The sequence below is a fragment of the Peromyscus maniculatus genome, chromosome 14 (genome assembly GCF_049852395.1).
Source record: "Peromyscus maniculatus bairdii isolate BWxNUB_F1_BW_parent chromosome 14, HU_Pman_BW_mat_3.1, whole genome shotgun sequence".
Lineage (NCBI taxonomy): Eukaryota > Metazoa > Chordata > Mammalia > Rodentia > Cricetidae > Peromyscus > Peromyscus maniculatus.
Window position 1 is genome coordinate 68,799,653 of NC_134865.1, and position 21,138 is coordinate 68,820,790.

General features: G+C 38.2%; 1 long non-coding RNA gene across 13 annotated transcripts in view; it reads right to left on the reverse strand.

Annotated features, from left to right (window-relative positions):
- LOC121822438 (uncharacterized) overlaps nt 1–21,138 on the reverse strand; it is a 219,106-nt gene that overhangs the window by 104,152 nt on the left and 93,816 nt on the right. For 6 of the 13 annotated variants that reach the window (XR_013044441.1, XR_013044449.1, XR_013044444.1 and 3 more), the window contains one exon: nt 20,931–21,138. This exon is cut by the window's right edge and continues 353 nt beyond it. The exons of 5 other annotated variants lie outside the window; for them this stretch is intronic. This is a non-coding gene — a long non-coding RNA (uncharacterized LOC121822438). Of the gene's footprint in view, nt 1–14,304; nt 18,429–20,930 lie in introns of those variants that run through there. 2 more of the 13 variants (XR_013044442.1, XR_013044443.1) reach the window with 2 other exon arrangements.

Below are 21,138 nucleotides of genomic sequence, written 5' to 3' on the forward strand. Positions count from 1 at the left end.
AGACACAAAGCCCCAACCAGACATCGCTCACCACCAAATGAAACCTCCAGTGCCAGGAATGGGTTGTATCTAATTAAACTGTTGGTGAAAGGGGCCCCATGGAAACCCCCAAACAACTCAGGCCTGATGACACACAATGGTGACCTGCCTGCAAGTTATGCTGCTGAAATAGTGGCCCAAAAGTTGTGGGAGTAACCAGCCCCTATCTGGTTGGATTTGAGGCCCACTCCATGAGAGAGAACCCATGCTGGACACTGCTTAGGTGGCCAAGAACCTGACACAATAGACCATGGACCTAGGGAAAAACCAAACACTACTGTTCTGCTAAAGAAAAGGTGTAATAAAATGTATGATAATGACATTCGGCTATACTCAAAGATTAGTGTCTTGCTCAGCTATTATCAGAGAAGCATTCTTCTAGAATAAATGGAAACAAATACAGAGATTAATAACTGGATTTGAGACTTAATATAAGGATTTTACCTTGGAGCCTTATTTTCCCCCCTTTGATGTAAGGGTTACCCATTAGGAACAAGGAAAATCTAGATCAAAGTAGATCTTTTCCTCCTTCTAATATGCATACTTTCAGAGCCAATCCTTTCAAATAGAATAATTCCTTTCACTTTTGCAATGGGCTTCTGTTTTCCCCATCCTGGTAAAAACTGTGTAACATTTTGGGGAATTTGGGGTGTTGCTATTAGGAATAAACAGTAACTACTGCATCTTAAAAGCAAAGTTGGCTGTTACAAAGAGTTAAAAATGAACCAACTTTTAAATAGAAATTCTAGGTGTTTTTCTAGTTCAATGCCAATGATTCTGCCTGGAAAAATTCTTTATTAAAATCTCTTCAGCTATTTAGATCATTGAGAAAAGCCACAGGGTATGTGAACAGTAAACATACTTCTGGCTAACAAACTCATCATCTTATTAGATAAGTTTACCAAAAGTAGGTCAATACCCTGCTTTCAGAGAACATTTTTCCTTACTTAATATAAATTACAAGTGACCTTCCTAGAAAGTGCAATGACAAAATTTGGTGATATTTTTTTCCTTAAGAAATAGTGTTGATGCTTAAGCCTTCAACTGTGATAGGTAAGGCACTATATTACTATACAGTTTTCATCCATGCAGGAACTTACTCTCTGGAACAAACCCACATGATCCCCAGATGCTGAGGTCATAGACTATAGAGGGTAGCAAGGCAGTGCTCACAAACCATGCTATTGCAGAAAGGTTAGGTCTGACCCAGAGTGGAGAATAAAAGATTGAGATCATTATTCTAAGGGAAATACTGAAATTAAGAATGTCTTCTTTTACTCTGTGCCTATTTCTAGATATAAGAGTTTCTGCAAACAGACTCAATTTAAACATTTAAATTTTCTAGTGTTCTAATTAATAAATTATTATTCTTTTCTGTGTTTTCTACCTCTTCAAAGTGATTCAAAACAGTTTTTTCTCAATGCTTATATAAAGCAATCTAAAAAGTTATCTGTTTGGGAGAGAAAAATGAAACATATGTGGTCTTTAAATGTGAACTCAATCCATTTCTCTGGCTTTTCAAATAAAAATGAAATGAAAATTTCCATATTCTTTTTTCTCTATTCCATTTCTTAGTAATTTTCATATTATGAAATTATTCCTGGAAGATGTTAACTATATCAATATATTATGGATGTCCTTAAGGAATTGTTATTTTTTTTCTGGCGTTGCTACATTTACTTAATAGTAGTTGTTCTGATATACTGAATATTTATGATAAGCTAACATACAATAGGTGCTGAGCAATCCCTGTGTGTCAAATGCTGTTCTGCTGTTCTGTGTACTCTGTGTCATTCCTATCTATTCTTCCTTTGCATGTGAGTGAACAGAAAAAGAAAGAGGGTTGAGCAAATGACCCAGGTCACATGGTGGGCGAAATATCTGCTCTCACATCTTGATCATACAAACCATGCATTTCCAAGCCGTTTTTTAGTTTTCCAGGACAGGATCTCATTATATATCCTGGACTGTGTTGGCACTCTTCAAATCCTCTTCAATCAGTGTTCATGGTGCTGGTGACACAGATAGGAACAGCCATGCCCAACTGCAGAACCAGGAAGTTCAAGGAGAAAATGGTGACTTGGTCCCTCTAGCTAGGCCTCTCCTAGAGCTTTCAGAATGTCACAAAACACCACTGGTAGTTAGAGACCAAGTATTTAGTACATGAACCTATGGAAGAATATTTCATATTGAACTAGTCACAGCTCCTTAGGTATTTCTGCTTATCTTTATGTGATTGACATCATCTGGATTACTTGTTAATGCACAAAGGCCAACACGGACACTGGCCAGCCCTTAATTGTGAAATCCAGCCAGTAACAAATAGAAAGGGATCAGTGTAAACCACGTCTCTTGAGATCTCATTGGCTAGGACTTAGTCACAGGGCCAAATATGTTTCAAAAAACTCTGAAAAATATGCTCATTAAGCTGAGCTCATTGTCTCTTCAAAGATGGAAATGTAGCAAAGCAAGGTACAGATAATATAGATTTCCTGGACAAGGATCTAAAAAGAGAAGATAGAGCAGTCTATAACAGTGAGATTATTTTAGACAAAATACCTGTTAACTATAGCTGCATTCAAGTTTCTCATGTATAGTTCACAGCTAATCTTCTGAATTTAATTCCTCTCATCTTTCTTACTATTATCAACAAAATCTTGGTAAGACTGGTAAGGTAAATAATTGTTCTAAATGGCTCAAGATTGAGGCTAGAATCATTGCCCTCAAAACATATGGCATTTACATTTCCTGGGGCATTCTTTGCTTTTTGAATACCCTTTTCCCCAATTTGAACTTCTTTTCTTGTCTAGCTTTCTTTTCAGATGATAAATTATCTGGAAACTGAGACTTGTCAGCTCATACCTGGAATCTCTTAGGCATTTTTTTTTTTAATTTCAAGATAATTAATCCCATCATGGATTGTTACTAATTGTTATCTGAGATGATGGACATATTTCACCTGAAGGCATGGTTCTAAGGCATAGATAGGAGAAGCATGAAATGTGCAACTCCCTTGATACACTCGTTTCATGAGTTTGGTGGATCCTGATATCAGCGTTCATAATTTCAACATTATAAGTGAAATGTGACTTGTGTTTTGCAAGCCATTTTGGCTTCCAATGGTTTCCTTTAATTATATACGAGTAATAAGACGTTAAAGAGTTTGAAAATACTTTTCATGTGTAGCAAGCAGGTTTTTTTTTTTTTTTAAGGCAGAATGGAAAGTGAAAGTTAATACTGAAAAAGATCAATGAAAGTTATTTCAAGGAATCTATGAAATATTTTAGTCTATATCTAAAGTGCTTATTTCTAGGTTGGGGGAAATTAAAAATTTGGCAATGATTAAATTCAAAAACATGATCAGTGACAAAAGCTACTCTAATATCCCTCTGTATTTCTGTCTGTTTTGCTCCATTCTGAATATGGCCCAATATGTATGAATTCAGTGTGCTAGTACATCCTGCAAAAGTCACATTTTTGTTTCCAGTATAGTCTTAAATATCTTATTTTGTCATCCAAAAGAACTCAATCTCCTTCTCAACCTATGCCAATCTTTCTTGGGAGCTGGAAACCTCAGTGATAGACTTGAAAGTAAAAAAAAAAGTTTTGCTTTTGGGTACTGGGAGAAAGTGGCTTTACTGGTGCATATTTCAACTATCCCAAGAAAAGACACTGAGATCAAAACACACATTGAGATCCTTCAGCAAAAAGCAAAGTGCTTGGTATGCAAATACTAACACTTCTCAGATCCAGAAGTGGGAAGTGATGCCTCCTGCCTTGAAGTCATTCTTATGGAGGAAAACAGTTGGAAGTAAAAAGGAGCCAACATATGGCAGGTGTGACCAGCAGAGAAGTGAGTGTTGCCAGCTCAACCATCCAAAATAGACTGCCCTTGCCTCTTGTCATCTCCTAGAATAGTCTTACATGCAAATCACCCATAACTATGTCAGCTCACAAGACAGTTGAAGCTCTATTTAATTATAGTTAGGTATAATCATAGCAAGCAGTACTTAGAATACAGTTTATTCTCATGTCAGCATGGAATACATTTTATTCTCAACCAAATGTTTTGTCAAACAACGAAGTGATCAAACTACAAAAAAGAAAATAAGTAACTAACTATGAAACAAGGAGTTTTTTTTTTCTTACAAGTAAAATAAACTGTTGGAAGTATATAATTCAGAAGAAAAGGTAAAAGATTTACTGTCGAATATGTTATCTTATGCAAAATTCTTTAATAATCAAAATGAAGCATAGGAAGCATCTTATAGCAATGTATTAAATATATTCCTAAATTGGCATCAAATTATCATACTTTATCCATTCACCCATTCATTCACGATGAATAGTTAGACAGATAAATGAAAAGGCAGAGATATAAATAGAGCATTTACTACAATTCCAGTAGCACAATAGGGACTGAAAATCCAAACTGAACATAACGGATTTACTTGTCTTCTTTTTCTGTGTCTGGTCTTATTTTTTTTTTTGAGATTTGAGTAGGTTTTTAATTTTTTTTAAATATTTCACTCATATATATTATCCCAACCACATTTTCCCCTTCTTCCCCTCCTCCCAATCTCCCCCCATCCCACATCCTTTCTCCTCTAGATCTGTCCTTCTTCAATCTCCTCTCAGAAAAGAGCAGGCCATCCAGGAACACCAACCAAACACAATGTAATATGCTACTATAAGACCAGGCACATACTATCAAATCAAGTCTAGATGAGGCAGTCCAGTAGGAGGAAAGAAGCCCATAAGCAGACAAGAGTCAGTGAACTCCCCCACTCCCACTGTTAGGAGTCCCACAAGAACCCCAAGCTACTCAGCTATAGCATATATGCAGAGATCAGGGAGCCTGTAGGGGTCTGACCTTAGTCCTCTGCATATACTTGTCAATTTTTAACAAGTTTATTATTATTTAAGCCTGGCAAGGCCAACATTATTCAAAAGATCCTTTATTATATTTACAGATCAGAAGAAGTACTTCATACCATGATGGTATGACAGAGGAGGCTACAGAAAGTGTATAGAGCAGGGAAAATGTAAGCCAGGAGAACAACGAGGGTCTTCAAAGACGAGTGTATGTGAAGTAGAAGCAAGGTTAGGATTAATTAGGTTGAATAATTATATCAGATTCTAGACACAAGGACCATTCATAATTACCAAATAGCTGATGTAGGAATGATTGGAATAAGCAAATGGTGGTCCTGAGTGTTATAACCTAACAGAGGAAGTGGTATGGAATGCTGTGTATGGATTCATTCATTTGCATATGTGATGAGCTACAAGTAAAAATGTCTGCCCACCTATAGTGGCACACTAGTTCAATAGTCCATTATAAGTCAAAAATGATGTGAGTTGCAAATGCATTTAGTTACACCTATGCTACTGTACATATAAATTGATAATGGATATAGTGTGGAATCCACGTGGTTTATATACAATGGAGAAAGGAAGGTGATGAGTGGCAAACATCAGGTCAGCCAAACAGCACAGAGAGAACACAGACCCTGGCTGGATTTCTCCTTTCCTCTTTTTATTCTACTCAGTTTCCAGGTTTATAAAGTAGCACATCCAAATCCATAGTAAGATTTCCATTCTTAGTTAATTCTTTCTGATCATGCCCTTGCACACAGTTGGTGAGGGTGCCTACTAATCATCTATCCAATCAAGTTGACAATCAATATTAAATCATCAGAATCTCATAACTCTTTTTATATTTTTTTTGAGAATTTCTTATGTAAGTACTGTACTATCTTCCCCCTTCTAACTCTTCTAGTCTCTCCATCCACACCTTCCCAAATTCATGACCTCTTCACACACACACACACACACACACATACACACACACACACACACACACACACACACACACACACACACACACACACACACAACCTGCTGAGTCCATGCACAATTGGGATTTGATAACCTATCGGGGCATTATCCCTGGAAATGCCTGATTCTTTCTTCCATCCGAAGCCATCACTCACTAACCACTCTTGATCCAGCGCTGGGAACTTTTAAGATTCCCCCATCCATGTTGGAATGTCAACACTATCTTGCAACAGGCATCCTCATCCTCCAGCTCTTACAGTCTTCCCATCCCTTCTTCTGTGATGTCCTATGAGCCTCTCATGTAGGGTCATGTTGTGAATGTATCAACTGGGGATGAGCACCAAACAGTATACCTTGGGATAGCCAACAGCCATACAGTTGTGGACATAGACCTAAGACATGCTCAATAAGAGAGAAGTCATTCCTGATACTATAAACCTAGTCAACTCCATGTGGCTGGCAATGCTATGGAATCTAGGGGAGAGCCTGCCACTTGCAGTTTCCTAAAACAGTATAACTCTCAGCTGCATTCTAAAGACCTATACCTGTATTCATAGTTCAGAGTAAAGGAAAAACAGTCACACAGAAAAAAATTTCTAATACAATTAACAACACACATTTGTTAGATTACAGTACAATTCCTGGTCTTATCATTCCAGTGGCATTAAATTAATTTTTTCACCCCAGAGGAAAGCATTTCATTAGGAGTTCTTCAAACATAATCCAATTACCTATAAGAGTTTGTGTCCATTCCATCTAGGTAAATAGGGAGTGTATACTAGAACTTATATGGTAAGCTGAGTAATTTAGGATTTCCAACCTGATAAATTGGCAACCCTGAGCTCACTATAATTCTTGATATCTACTAAAGAAAAGAAAAACGTGCATTTTAAAGATTTGTTTCAGGCATTAAAATGACTCTCATCTTCAATTCCATTGTTCTTGGTGGAGTAATAAATAGCCAAATTATCATAAAGAAATATCAAATCCAGGAAGAGATCTATAATCCCTGTCACATGATAGCACTTGGTATGCCAAGATGCTAAGACACAAAGATAACATTAGTTACTACTCATGTGGGCTGATATTTTATTTGTGCTCTAACAAAGCTTGCCTGGGGATCTGAGGACAAAGCTAGCCACTATATTAAACATACAGGTCAGGCAGTGGTAGCACATGCCTTTAATTCTAGCATTCAGGAGGCAGAGATTCATCCGGATCTCTCTGAGTTCAAGGCCACACTGGGAACACAGCCATGTATGGTGGCACATGCATTTAATCCCAGCACTAGTTAACCATAGAGTTCTGGAGGCCTGTACAGACGACAGGAAATGATAGAGCTGGGATGAAAGAGGAAGTTATGTAGCTGGGCAGAGAGAGGAAGTAAGATGGCAGGGCACAGAAAGGTATATAGGTGTGCATATACAGGAAATAGCTCTGTCTTGGGCTGAGGGTTTCTTAGTGGTAAGAACTTGAAGCTGGCTTGTTCTATCCCTCTGGTCTTTCAGCTTTCACCCCAATATCTTGCTCTGGGATTTTTTTTTATTAATAAGACCGTTTAGCAATTCGTGTTACACTTGTGGCTTTTATTTCATAGTAAAATACACTTTATCTGTTTTTAACTTACAATCATCATGTAGTGTTAAGGAAATAGATGAGGAAAATAGCAAAAATGCAATGAAAAGAACTAAAATGTTTAGAAAGTAATTTTGCTGCTCCAGCACCGTGGCAGCAGTAAATTCTTTTCTAATGCCAGTGATCTCAGCACCAGAAGTCTGACGAGGTTTTCAAAACCAGGCATGATTGCCCTCCCATTGAATGGGCTTTATATCCAATTAGACAGCTGTTGGTTGCTACTAACATGTGAGTACCACTATTATAACTTCATGAATATCTTGTCACAATGGGTAATTATGGCAAGGTTCATAAATACTTCTGAAACCATGGAATCTAGACCACAAGAAAGAGGTTCTCGGGCTAAATCCAGCTTGAGTCATTCAAGTCTTCTGCACTAAGTGTGCCATGACTTCAGCAGTAGGAGCTTACCTTAAACTCCTGAGACTCAACCAATGGCTACACTGCTAATATATATATATATATATATATATATATATATATATATATATTTGGTTTTTTGAGACAGGGTTTCTCTGTGTAGCTTTGCGCCTTTCCTGGAACTCACTTTGGAGACCAGGCTGGCCTTGAACTCACAGAGATCCACCTGGCTCTGCCTCCTGAGTGCTGGGATTAAAGGCGTGCGCCCCCGCCGCCGCCCCCGCCGCCGCCGCTGCCACCACCACCACCACCACCCGGCTTAATTTATATTGTTTTGTAAGTCATTTGGATTATCCTGACCAACTTAGAAGTTTCTCAGTTCTGATACTGGGATTTTGTCATCTATGGATCTTGTGGGAACCCTTGTCAGCCAAAGTGGCTTCACTTCCTATTTAACACACACACACACACACACACACACACACAAACACTAAAATGATTCTTCGAGACATTATCAAATAACCTTGATGCTACTTACCCATCTTTCTCTTCTGTGGTGACTTCTCTCTCCTTCCACAGCTCGAGCACCAACTTCATATGACCTGTATCCTGCTCTGCAGCCTTCCACCCCAACCTATAATCCATTTATACTTTCCTGGTTTCTTTGGTTATTCTATGTTGTACACTCACATCTTCGGATTTGGTGCTAGGAATTGTAGATGAGACAGACCATGTGGCATTTGTCTTTCTGGGTTTGGATTACCTCACTTCGTATAATTTTTTCAAGGTCCTTCCATTTGCCTTCAAGTTTCATTTTTCTTTATGACTGAAGAGCATTCTGCTGTGTATATGTACCACATTTTCATTATCCATCTGTTGAAGGACATTTAGGTTGTTTTCATTTACTGGCTATTGTAAATAGGGCATCTATGAACATTGCTGGGCAAGTATTTGTGGAGCACAATGTTGAATCCTTTGGGCATACGGTAGGCCAAGAATGTTGTAGCTAGCTCACAAGGTAGATTTATTTTTAGTTTTCTGAGGATTCTTCATACTGATTTCCAGAGAGGTTGTAGCAATTTGCATTTCTAAAAACAGGGAACAAGTCTTCCTTTTTCTCCACAAACAACACCAATATTTTTTGTCCGTTATTTTGTGATCTTATTCTTATATGCACAGATAAGTGTAGCTACCACTCTTCATCAAAGAAACTTCTATTTACAGCTAATGGAAACCATTAGAGAAAATCACAACTGGACACAGTGCAGAGATCAACAGATTGTGAGGAGACCAGGCCAAATGGATAAATCCATGACATAGCACCTGCATCTATGGCTCAGGGAACATCATGAAATGGGGACTGGAAATAATGTAAGAGCCAGAATACTAGGAAGCCTGCTGTGAAACAGTCTTTCCTAGAAACACCTACACAAACAATAGCAGTAATAATGACACATCAGTGTGGAAGTGTTTCACAAAGAACTGCAGGCAACTAGTGACTTCGGGAAGAAGAGGAATTAGCCTCACCCTGAGATGGACCTCTTTATCATTTGTCCCATGCAGAGTTGTCAATCTTGAAACAAACAACAACAGAGTCAGCAGGTGGTATTCTTGTATATGTGTACACACACACACACACACACACACACACACACACACACACACACAATATTACCCAAGAAAAAGAGGCTGTCAAATTGAGGGGGCACAGGAAGGGCAACAGGGAAAACAGCTGAGAGGAGCTAGATGAAGAATGGGAGGGGGAAATGATGCAAACCTATTTCTTCTTTTTAGTAAAAATAGATTCCTCTCCCATACAATACATCCAGACCACAGTTTGGCCTTCTTGCACTCCTCCAGTTCACCTCTCCTCAGGATCCACTCCCTCTCCCTTCAGAAAATAGCAGGCCTCCAAGGGATAACAATTGAACATGACAAAACAAAATACAGTAAGACAAGGCAAAAGCCCTCACACTGATGTAGTGGATAGCTGTTCCAGCTTTGACCTTGAAGCACTGCCCCTCTCCCAAATGTTTCATTTTTCTCAAGATTATGGATGGATGGTTGTAGGGTTGGGAGCGAAACCATAAAATTTGGACTCATTATTCTTTAGAAAAGAAAAAAGGGAATGGATAGGTATAGGCTATTAACATAGGTTATTGTACTTACTCATAAACTAACTCAGTAAAATATCAGTCTTAGATAATTTTCATTAATATGGATTCTTGTATTTTGATACAAGTACAAAAGTGTATTTGTTGGATTGTACACATATTCCTACTCCTGTTTGAAATATTTTGCATATTGATACAAATGTAAAATTATATTTGTTATACTATATGTATGTTTTACCTCTGTTTAGGATATTTTTTATATTGATACATATTTAGGATTATTGTCATATTGCATATTGAACTATATATACATTCCTACCTCTGTTTAAGCTATTTGTGTAGTGTCATAATTTTGTGGTCATTGTCCTTATACAGTATATCTGCTTACAGACTGTTTATCTTGTTAATGTGAAGCCTTAGTCTTTAAGTTATTTTAGTAGAGAATACTTACCAAGTTAGAGTCACTCATGCTTGTCATTTCTATAGTTATGTTAGTTAGGTTCTCCAGACTTACAAAAACATATGTCAGATGGATAGGTAATCTTCAAACACTTCATGGATCTAGATAATATAACATTTAAATGTTTTGATAACTTAAAATTCTGTTGATGTGAGATACAATTGTTCCTGGCAGCATTGATGTGATCCCGAGAGAATGTTGGGCTTCTGAGACATTTCTGTTTGGAAGTATTTCTTCTTCTTGGCACAAAATGGCCCACTGGACAAAAAATTGCCCTTGCCTCGACTGCTGACAGTACATATACTGTCGCTTCTGAATGAGAAGGACATAAGGAAAAATGACTATTGAACTGTGCCAAGACAGGGTAAGTTAGTCTTTCCAAATATCTGCTTCTGAAAATGGTTTGACAGATTCTCTAGGCCTATAGCCAGTTTGAGTGCACCAATGATACTGAGAAACTTTAGGTGACTGTCCAGGATGCCAGCTGTCTTTGTCTACTCTCACAAGACTCCTGAAAGTTGCTTGAGTCCTTCTCCCATCTCTCCAGTATTATTATATTCCTCCTCAGGTCTTTGATGGGATTGAAGACTAACAGTTATAGTTACAATCTTCTTGTATCTTAGCTAGAACATAGTAAGTATTAGATCCAGGTTTTTCAGTATAGGGCATCTTTTGGAATGATTTCCATAACGTGCTATTTACCTATGCTCCAGACTTCTCTGGATTTTAGTATGTGTCTCTGTTTGGTGTTGTTCTTGTTGGTTGTAGTTCCATCTTGTCTAGATCATTGCCCCTTATCCCTCCTGGACAATATTTGATAATCATGCCTATTGTATATAATTTTGTATTAGGTTAGAACTCTCTTATTTAGACAAGAGGGGGAGGTGTAGTGAGTAGCTGTTCCAGCTTTGAACTTGAAGCATTGCCCTCAGTGAGACAGCAGGTAATGGCCACACCTTCCTGTGACCTGCCTCTGGGGCATGGCCAAGACAAGACCCTTTAAGACGCAAGATACAAGCTGGCTCTCTTGGCTCTCTTGGTTCCTTGGAATTCTGGATGCTGGATTGCAGACCAAGTTAGAGTTCTCCAGAGAACCATGCTGGACTACACCTCATCTTTCCCAGATGCTGTAACAATCCACTGTTTGTAAGTTACCCCTAAAATAAACTTCATTTAATTACCAAATAAACTACATGGGATTGCCTCATTAATTGATGCTATACACTGAGGCTGGGAAAGGCAACCCAACAGGGGGGACAGAGACCCAAGAGTAGGCAAAAGAGTCAAAGGTACCAACCTTCTCCCACAGTTAGGAATCCCCAAAAATATCAAGCTAACAGTCAAAACATATATGCAGATGACCTGGAGACTGTTGCAAGCCCTGTGCTTGCCTCTTCAGTCTTTGTGATCCCATATCCACTCTGCTTAGTTGATTCAATGGGCCATGTTCTCTTGGTGTCCTCCATCCCATCTGACTACTATAATCTTTCCTCACACTATTTTGTGGGATTCTATGATCTCTGAGAGTAGGGACCCAACCATAACTTCCAATTTAGACTCTCTTCAAATAATGTCTGGCTGTGGGTCTCTGCATCAGATATTGGTTGGTCACTCCCACAAGTTTTGTGCCACCATTGCCCAGGACATCTTAAAGGCAGGACAGATTGTAGGTCAAAGGTTTTGTTACTGTGGTGGTGTTCACATTTCTTTCAGTAGCCTGCAGAGTGTCTTCCTGCACCAAAGAGACTAGAATGTAGGGGTGAAGGTTCCATACAGGCACCAGCTCAACTTCTCTATATTCAATCAGATGTGTGGATGTTGACCTCAGCAAAAGGGCCCCATTGTCAGTTTGTGGAGAGCAACCCTCCATCCTAGCATCAGCCCGGATTGTTTGGAGACCTCCACTGTACTCTATAGTAGCTGTACAAGTTTGCACTCCCATCAGCAATGGAGGAGTGTTCCCCTTACTCCACATCCAGCTCATCCTTGCCAGCATGAGCTGTCACTTGTGTTATTGATCTTAGACATTCTGAGAGGTGCATGGTGGACTATCAAAGTAGTTTTTGTGGTGGTAATCTAATTGTACTGAAATGTGATTTTGATTGTATGTTAATAAATAAAGTTGCCCGGGGGTCAGAGCTATTAGAGCCATAGCAAGAGTGTGGTGGTGGTGGTGGTGGTGGTGGTGGTGGTGGTGGTGGTGGTGGTGGTGACACACGCCTTTAATCCCATAGATCTCTGTGTGTTCAGGGATACAGCCAGCATTGGAGACATATGCCTTTAAGACCTAGGGGGCTGTACATTCAGACAGTGACGAGGCAGTCACGTGTTTGGGTTTACAACCAATGAGAAGGCAGAACAAAATACTATAAATAGACGAACAGACAGGATATAGCTCTCTTTCGGGAAGCTGGGACACCGCAGGAGGAAGGGTGAGATTTTAGCTCTGACCTCTGACCTCTGGCTTTCTCTTTTACATTGTTTCTGTGTTTCTTATTTAATAAGACTGTTGGATACATCTACAAGTTTTGATTTGTATTTCCCCAATGGTCAAAGATTTTGGACATTTCTTTAAGTGTTTTTCAGTCATGCAGGTTTCCCCTATTGAGAATTGTCTGTTAATATCTACATCCCATTTTTAAATTGAATTATTTGGTTTTTTGATAACTAGTTTCCGGAGTTCTTTACATATTTTGGATATTAGCCCTCCAACAGATGTGGAGTTGATGAAAATCTTTTCCCGTTCTGTAGGCTGATGCTATGTCCTATTGGCAATGTCTTTTACCTTGCAGAAGATTTTCAGTTTCATGAAGTTCCATTTATTTTTAATTGTTGATCTTAGTGCTTGCACTATCACACAGAAATTGGCTTCCTGTGCCAATGCACTTAAGGCTATCCCACACTTTTGTCTTCTATCAGGTTAACTTGGTGTTTGAGATGTTTGATCCACTTGGACTTGAGTTTTGTGCAGGGTGATAAGTATAGATCTATTTGTATTCTTTTTCATCCAGATAATACAGTTTGACTAGCACCATTTGATGAAGACATTGTTTTGGGTTTTTTTGTTGTTGTTGTTGTTGTTTTTTGTTGTTTTTTTTTTCAGTATGTATTCTCGGCTTCTTTATAAAAAAAATCAGGTATCCATTGGTTTGTGGATTTATGTTTGAATCTTCAATTTTAATCCTCTAGTCATTGTGTCTGTTTTTGTGCCATCATTACGTTGTTTTTATTACTATAGTCTGTAATACAGCATAAAATCAGGGATGGTGATATCTATAGCAGTTCTGTTAATATTCTGGATTGTTTTTGTTAACCTAGTTTTTTGTTTTTGTTTTTCCATAAGAAGCTGCAAATTGTCCTTTCAAGACATGTGAAGAATTGTATTGGAATTTTGTTGAGATTGCACTGAATCTGCAGATTGCTTTTGGTAAAATGGCCATTTTTACCTTATTTATCCTACTGATCCACAAGCATAGGAGTTTTTTCCACCTTCTGATATCTTCTTCAATTTCTTTCTTCAAAAACATGTTTTTGTCATACTAGTCTTTCACTTGAATGGTTAAGAGTTACTCCAAGATATTTTGATATTTTATATTAATTGAGGCTATTGTGAAAGGTGTTTTTTCCATAATTTCTTTCTCAGTCCATACGTCATTTATATATAGGATGACTGCTGATCGGTTTTTTGTTTTTGTTTTTGTTTTTTTTTTTTTTTGAGTTAGTCTTTTATCCAGCCAGTTTGCTGAAAGTGTTCATCAGCTGTAGGAGTTCCCTGGTGGAAATTTTAGCATCAGTTATGTGTATTAGCATATCATCTGCAAATAAAGATATTCTGACTTCTTCCTTTCCAATTTATGTCCTCTTGATTTCTAAATTGTCTTATTGCTCTAGCTAAAACTTCAAGAACTATATTAAATAGATTTTGGGGGAGTAGATAACCTTGTCTTATTCTTAATTTTAGTGTAATTGCTTTGAGTTTCTCTCCATTTAATTTTTTGTTGGTTATGGGCTCACTGGAAATTGCCTTTTTGAATGAAGGGGCATTGAATTTTGTCAAAGGCCTTTTCTATATCTGATGAAATCATTTTATTTCAATGAAAAACTTTTTTAAAAAGCAAAAAAAAATAAAAGAACATAAAGGATCTAATCAGAGCACACATCTGCACTATTTATTTCTGGATTTTATAACATAAAATTGTATTGATTCATTTGGTTCAAGTAATGAGCTCAACCAGTTAAGTGCAACCGGTGAGGTAAAAGCCTGACCAAGTAGAGATGGGAGCCACATACTTTTTTTTTCCCTCAGAAGGGACTTCTTGAGGGGAAATTTAAGATCCTACAATCAGCTACATCTTCCCCTTACTCTTCTTCCTTCCATGTCTCATCTCACATACCTTTCACTTCTGCCACCTGGGATTCTCTTCCTTAGTCATACAATAGCAAACCATGCTACCCTAGGCTCTGTTTTCCAGAGAATTCAAACTATGAAGAACTCTCCCATGAAAATCTTATTTTTGTTATTTAGACATAGGTGGCATGTTTATTGTTTGCCAAAGTATTTCATTGTAATATTTCACTAAAACTTTTAATACATGGTTTTGGAATAAAAGTAAATAATTCACACCCATGATAAAGAGTAAACCAATTATGCAAAATAGACAACCTCAAGCTTTTTAGTGTTATGTATCTATAATCCAGATAGTTTTCTCCAGGGTTTAGCCACTAAGTCTTTCTTTTTTTAGGGATTCCATTGAAACCTTGCCAGCCTGGTGTTTATAATAAGAATGTATGCCAATTTCTCATCTCTATTGTCCTTTGTCTAATCTTTTCTACAGCTGTTTTTACAAGGAGTTTTTCCATTAATGTTTTTTATATGTAACATCTTGGACACATTCTTAAGAGTCTTGTATGTTGGTCACGGCCATTGCTATAAAAGAAATATCCATCTTCTCACTAATAAGATTTGTGACTTTGAACAGATTGCTTCCTGTTGCTGTGTCTTGTGTGGCTTGATCCTGGAAACCTATCTGATGCAATGAGGGAAGGAAGAAAGAACAGACACTTATACCAAAAAGCCAGATCATGTGAGCCATGCTTACTCCACTGGAGCAACACCAACTAAGCAACAACCTGAACCTCAAGGGGTTTTGTTTATTTCTTTGTTTGTTTTTGTACATCACAGGGAGGAGGGGTTAGATAGTCTGGCTAGGAGGTCTCTGTAGGGGATAAATCTCAGTTATCAGAATCAGCCCAAAGGAGGCATTTTTCTAGTTGTTGCACATACTGTCAACAGTCACACATAGACTAGAGGAAGGATTTGCCAATTCTGAGCCTGATCCATACAGGGAAACCTTCATCATTGTTAGGATTCTGAGGCATTTGTTCCTTGACTCTGCTCATGTCAAACAATACATATTCACTCAGTACTTCATCTACTCTTTACACACTTGCTCAAGGCTTCCACAGCTCCCCACGTTACAGCCCTCCTGGAGGTTTTAGCCCACCCATAAAGTTAACAAAGAAGTCATATAAATAGCATTAATACAAAGGATTTGGAGCAAATTTAATTAAAAAATGCCTGGGAAATAGAAAACACATAATCATTTGTTTGTTGACTTCTTTTATTTTCTTGTCACATAATTGTTTGAAGGAAGGAATATGTAACTTTAAATTTGTAATCTCTAATATCATAACTTTATTATTTGACCTAACTGACTCCTTTAAATGACTCTGCAGGTCTATTTAATATCATGATTCTTTCGTGGCCTTCTGGGTATCTACAATACCTCACCTGAAACTCTTGGCATTATGATATGTGTAGTAATACAAAATTGGACATGTTTTTGAAATATAGTAAGGTACATGTACACAGTTCATTAAATATCACCCCTAATGAAAGACTAGAATAGTCCCTAAACATTAAACACATTATTTTTACTGAAACCCCTATGAAAATGGATATGAGGTAGAAGGTATCAAGAGACCTCAAGATGCTAAATTAAAATCATATCAGATTTTACCACTAAGCAAGCTTTCCATGTGTTTGCAATAAAATTTTGTTTCCCAACTCTTTATATTCCTAAATCAAGGCAAACGAACTGAGGTACTAAATTCCCAACAACCACCAGGAACAAGTCTTTCAACTGTGGCTTGTCAGACATTGAAGGTGACAACTACCCTTTTCAATGCTTCCTTCCTTTCCATATTTCCCAAGATGCCTATGGGCAGAGATACTGTTCCCTGATGAGCATCTGCTTTCCTTTCCCTGTTTACTATCTAGCCCTAACATGGAGTTTGACCAAATACCTAAGTACAGGAGATAGAATACAGAATAAAATTAGAACAGAGTACATTAAGACACAAATTACCAGGTGGCAGAAAAACACGTATAAAATATAGATATGCTACTACCTATGTGTTACACAATGTTGCACATGCCTCTCTTTCCTTGGGAAATGTAGGACTGGATCACTTGAGAAATAAAATGTTCATACAGCTGTCATGAAATGGTTGCTACGTTATTACAATTTATTCTTCACAAACGTCCTAGAATTTCAAGCAAAGGTTTATCTCAAGGTTCTCTTTTGTAGCAATGTTTTAATACTATATTATTTATTAATACTACAAAATAATATTACTAACAACATGCGACACAACTTTGGATGAGCTCAATTGTTTTCCTTTCTCTTGTTGACACTAAGTCTTGCATGGGCTGATTTCCAACTCATGATCCTCCTGCCTCAGCTTCCCCAGTATGGAGATTAGAGATGATTTCTACCACAGTTTCAATTATTGCTTAGCTTCAACTTGTTGTGAGAGAAATACGTGGTTGTAATAGTTGCCATAATTGAAAACAATTTTTTAATAGGACAATAGTATACAGATAGTATAAAAGATAATTGGTTACATTAACTATATTGAATATATATTTTTAAACACTTTTATTTATTTTTAATAAATAAAATAAATAACTCCATATGGGTATATAGTCTATTTTTATTATATCCATCCCCATTACTCTCATAAGTCCCTTCCCACTCCCATTTGAATCCTTTCTACTTCCCCCGAAGTCCCCCTCTTACATTTGCCATTTAAAAAGTTCTTTTATTTTTTTAAGATTATAATATAATTATACTGTTTCCCCCTTTCCATTCTCTCTCCAAATCCTTCCATACACCTATCTTGGCTCTTTAAGTCCATGGCCTGTTTTATAATTAATTATTGTCACACACACACACACACACACACACACACTTTTTCCTAAATACATGAATACAACCTGCTCAACCTATAATGTTACTTGTATGCATGTGTTCGGGGATGACCATTTGGTATTGGATAAACAACTGGGGTGCTCTTCCCGGGAGAAGATGGTTTCTCCCACTCTCAGCATCCCTTAGTTGCCTGTAGTTCTTTGTGGAGGTCTGAGGCCTTACGGGCTTTCTCCTGTCCATTTTGGCTTGTCGATTAGTGTCATCCTTCTCCAGCTTATGTTTAGGCAAGCATACTGATGAGACTTTATAGGTGTAGCTTCTGACATTAATGGAAGATGCAATCTCAGTCTCTTACATCTTTCTGCTTCCTCTTCCACGATGATCACTGAGCCCTGGGGGCAGGAGTTGTATTGTAGATGTATCCCTTGGGATGGAATTCCACAACTCTTTGACAATTTCTTATGTGTACCTATTGCTTATATCGACCCCCAATTACTCTCTGACCCCTTTCATTCTTATTGAAGCTCTTATTCCTCCTTCAACTTTGTGCCTCTACTTTCATGTGTTTTTAAATAAGAATTATCAATAGTTTAATAAATTTCTCAATTTGTGTAAAAAAAATCAGAAACTATACATTTATAATTGCTAACTCTTCTTCTTTGGGCTTAATGATCCTTACGTTGATCTGTGTGGTTTTTTCTTTTTTTTATGATCTCAGTGGTTTGTTTTTTTATGATCTCATTACACAATGCATTTCCTTGATGCCTTTAAATAAACACAGAAAGAGAAATTCCAGTTAGCTTAACAAAAGCATTCAAACCCATTGCTGGCATCTCTAAGAGACAGAGCATGGCCACTTGATATGGAATTAGCATACAATCTTCAGATCTCCACTTCTTATGATACAGACCCTTGTTCCTTGGACAGGATTCTATTTTCTATTGCCTCAATAAACATTTACCTCTGTGTATGGTTAGCACCTCAGAGATGTCCAAATATTTGCTCCATCACCGTCAACCTAAGTTGTTATTTACTGAGCACACCACCCTGTCCCTGGCATGTCCCACAGTCCCTAGCATGCCTCACAGCTGGGCAATGGGACTCTCTTGAAGCATTTCCATTTCTCAACATTCACAGATCAAACACAAATAATCTTTGAAATCCCAGACTGATGCCATTAGCAAATTACATGTTCATCTTTGCAATATTTCATTTCCTCATCCTCCATATCACCCAGTTCAAACCAGTTTGCTTTGGCAACCAGACTAGAAACGAACAGACTAGTCTAAAAGAAGCAACTCAACCACATTTGCAGATGAAACAAAAACAATAAAAAAGCCACCACCGCATCACTTTAGAGCATTTTCTTTCAATTTAGAAATCTACAGTGCATAGACATGGATTGCACATTTTACTTGTTTTATACCTCTACATCAAGGTGATGCCCAGAGCAAATATTTAGTCAGGCAAATGATAATCTTATCAAAAGGAGGATTTAGAAGAGAAATACTAGCAGAACGCTCACAGTAATGAGATGGATGGTGTTGGGGTAGCGATTTCTAGTCTTTGCATTGATAGTTGACAACATCCTCCTCGGCGACAGCTGCTTTATCACTGCCTTTAATGACCGTAAACCAGAAAATCTTGCATAATTCAGCGGGAATGTTCTGAAGGCCCTCCGTCTGTCTGAGGAAATCTGCTTGGCTGAACAGAGTTGTATCCCAGGGATTTCTTGACTAACAGGTGCTCCATTTCACACACCAACAACTGGCTGAGTGAGCGGCACCATAATTCAGTGTGTATTGCTGTATGATAACTACCACACAGAAATGAACTTCCTCAAGGAAGAAAAAAAATGGAGAAGCATTTAACTTGTCCAAATGCATTTAAGCTGATGTTTTAGGAAGACAATTAGAATTCTGAATAAGTGTTTGCAGTTCCGTTTCAATCTTCCTTTTGCAAGCTGGTGATGGTTGCTCACAAACAGAGCTACCCAGGGCAACATAGTTTCTTTTCCCTTTACAGTCTTGTACTAGTTTTAAATTAATACAGAGTGGGAGTTCTGCAATCCCTGATTCAAGTTTGATCTTGAAAACCTGTCCATTCAGCCAAAAAGAAAATGAAACAAAGTTTGCACCTAGAAACCTACCACGGCTGCAATATTAACAAATCAAACCTAGATTAAAAATGAAATGTTAGTTGGATGTGCAATACCTGGTCTCCTGAATGTATCTTATATCACTAAGATTTTGCTATTGAAACTTGAATCTGGCATAACAAAAGAATTATTTCAGCCATGTGTCTGTAGGGCATTTAGGAAGGAAGGAAGGGCACGAACATAGCACTTTGATGTGTGTGTGTGTGTGTGTGTGTGTGTGTGTGTGTGTGTGTGTGTGTGTGGTGTTTGCCCACAAAGGGCAGAGAATGACATTGACTGACCTATGATATCACTCTTAGCTTTATGTCTAAAGCCAGGCTCTCCTATGGAGATAAGAATGGAGGCCAGCAAGCCCCAGAGATTCCATCATCTCCTCCCTCATTAGCAGGATGATTACAGATAGGTAGTCATATCCAGCCTCTTATGTGACTGCCTAGACACAACTCAAATCCTCACATTTGTGTACCAAGTGCTTTTAACTACTGTCCTATCTCATCTCATCTCACCTACCCTGAGTGCTGAGATGTTTAAAGGTGCACAGAAATTATGGTCGGGAGACAGCCCGAACTGACCTACTCTGGTGATAGGATGGCCAAACACTCTAATTGTCGTGCTAGAAACCCCATCCAATGTCTGAGGGAACCAGATGCAGAGTCCACAGCCAGGCCCCAGGTGGAGCTCTGGGAGTCCAATTGGCGAAAAAGAGGAGGGTTTATATGAGCGAGAATTGTTGAGACCAAGGTTGGATAAAGCACAGGGACAAATAGCCAAACGAATGGAAACACATGAACTATGAACCAATGGCTGAGGGGCCCCCAACTGGATCAGGCCCTCTGAATAGGTGAGACAGTTGATTGGCTTGATCTGTTCGGGAGGCATCCAGGCAGTGGGACTGGGTCCTGTGCTCAGTGCATGAGTTGGCTGTTTGAAACCTGGGGCTTATTCAAGGACGCTTGGCTCAGCCTGAGAGGAGGGGACTGGGCCTGCCTGGACTGAGTCTACCAGGTTGATCTCAATCCTCAGGGGAGTCTTTGCCCTGGAGGAGATGGGAATGGGGGTGGGCTGGGGGGAATAGAAGGAGGGAGGGAGGAGAACCAGGGAATCCATGGTTGATATGTAGAATTAAATTATATTGTAAAATAAAATAATAAAAAAAGAAATTAGAATGGAGTGTAATACATCAATTGAACATACACATAATATGAAATCTTAGGCTATAAGACTACCTGACCAACAAAAAGCCCACATCCAACAGATGAAGAAACTTTAGAATCATACCTTGGATTTAGTGATGATGGTAACAGCATTCTATCTCTC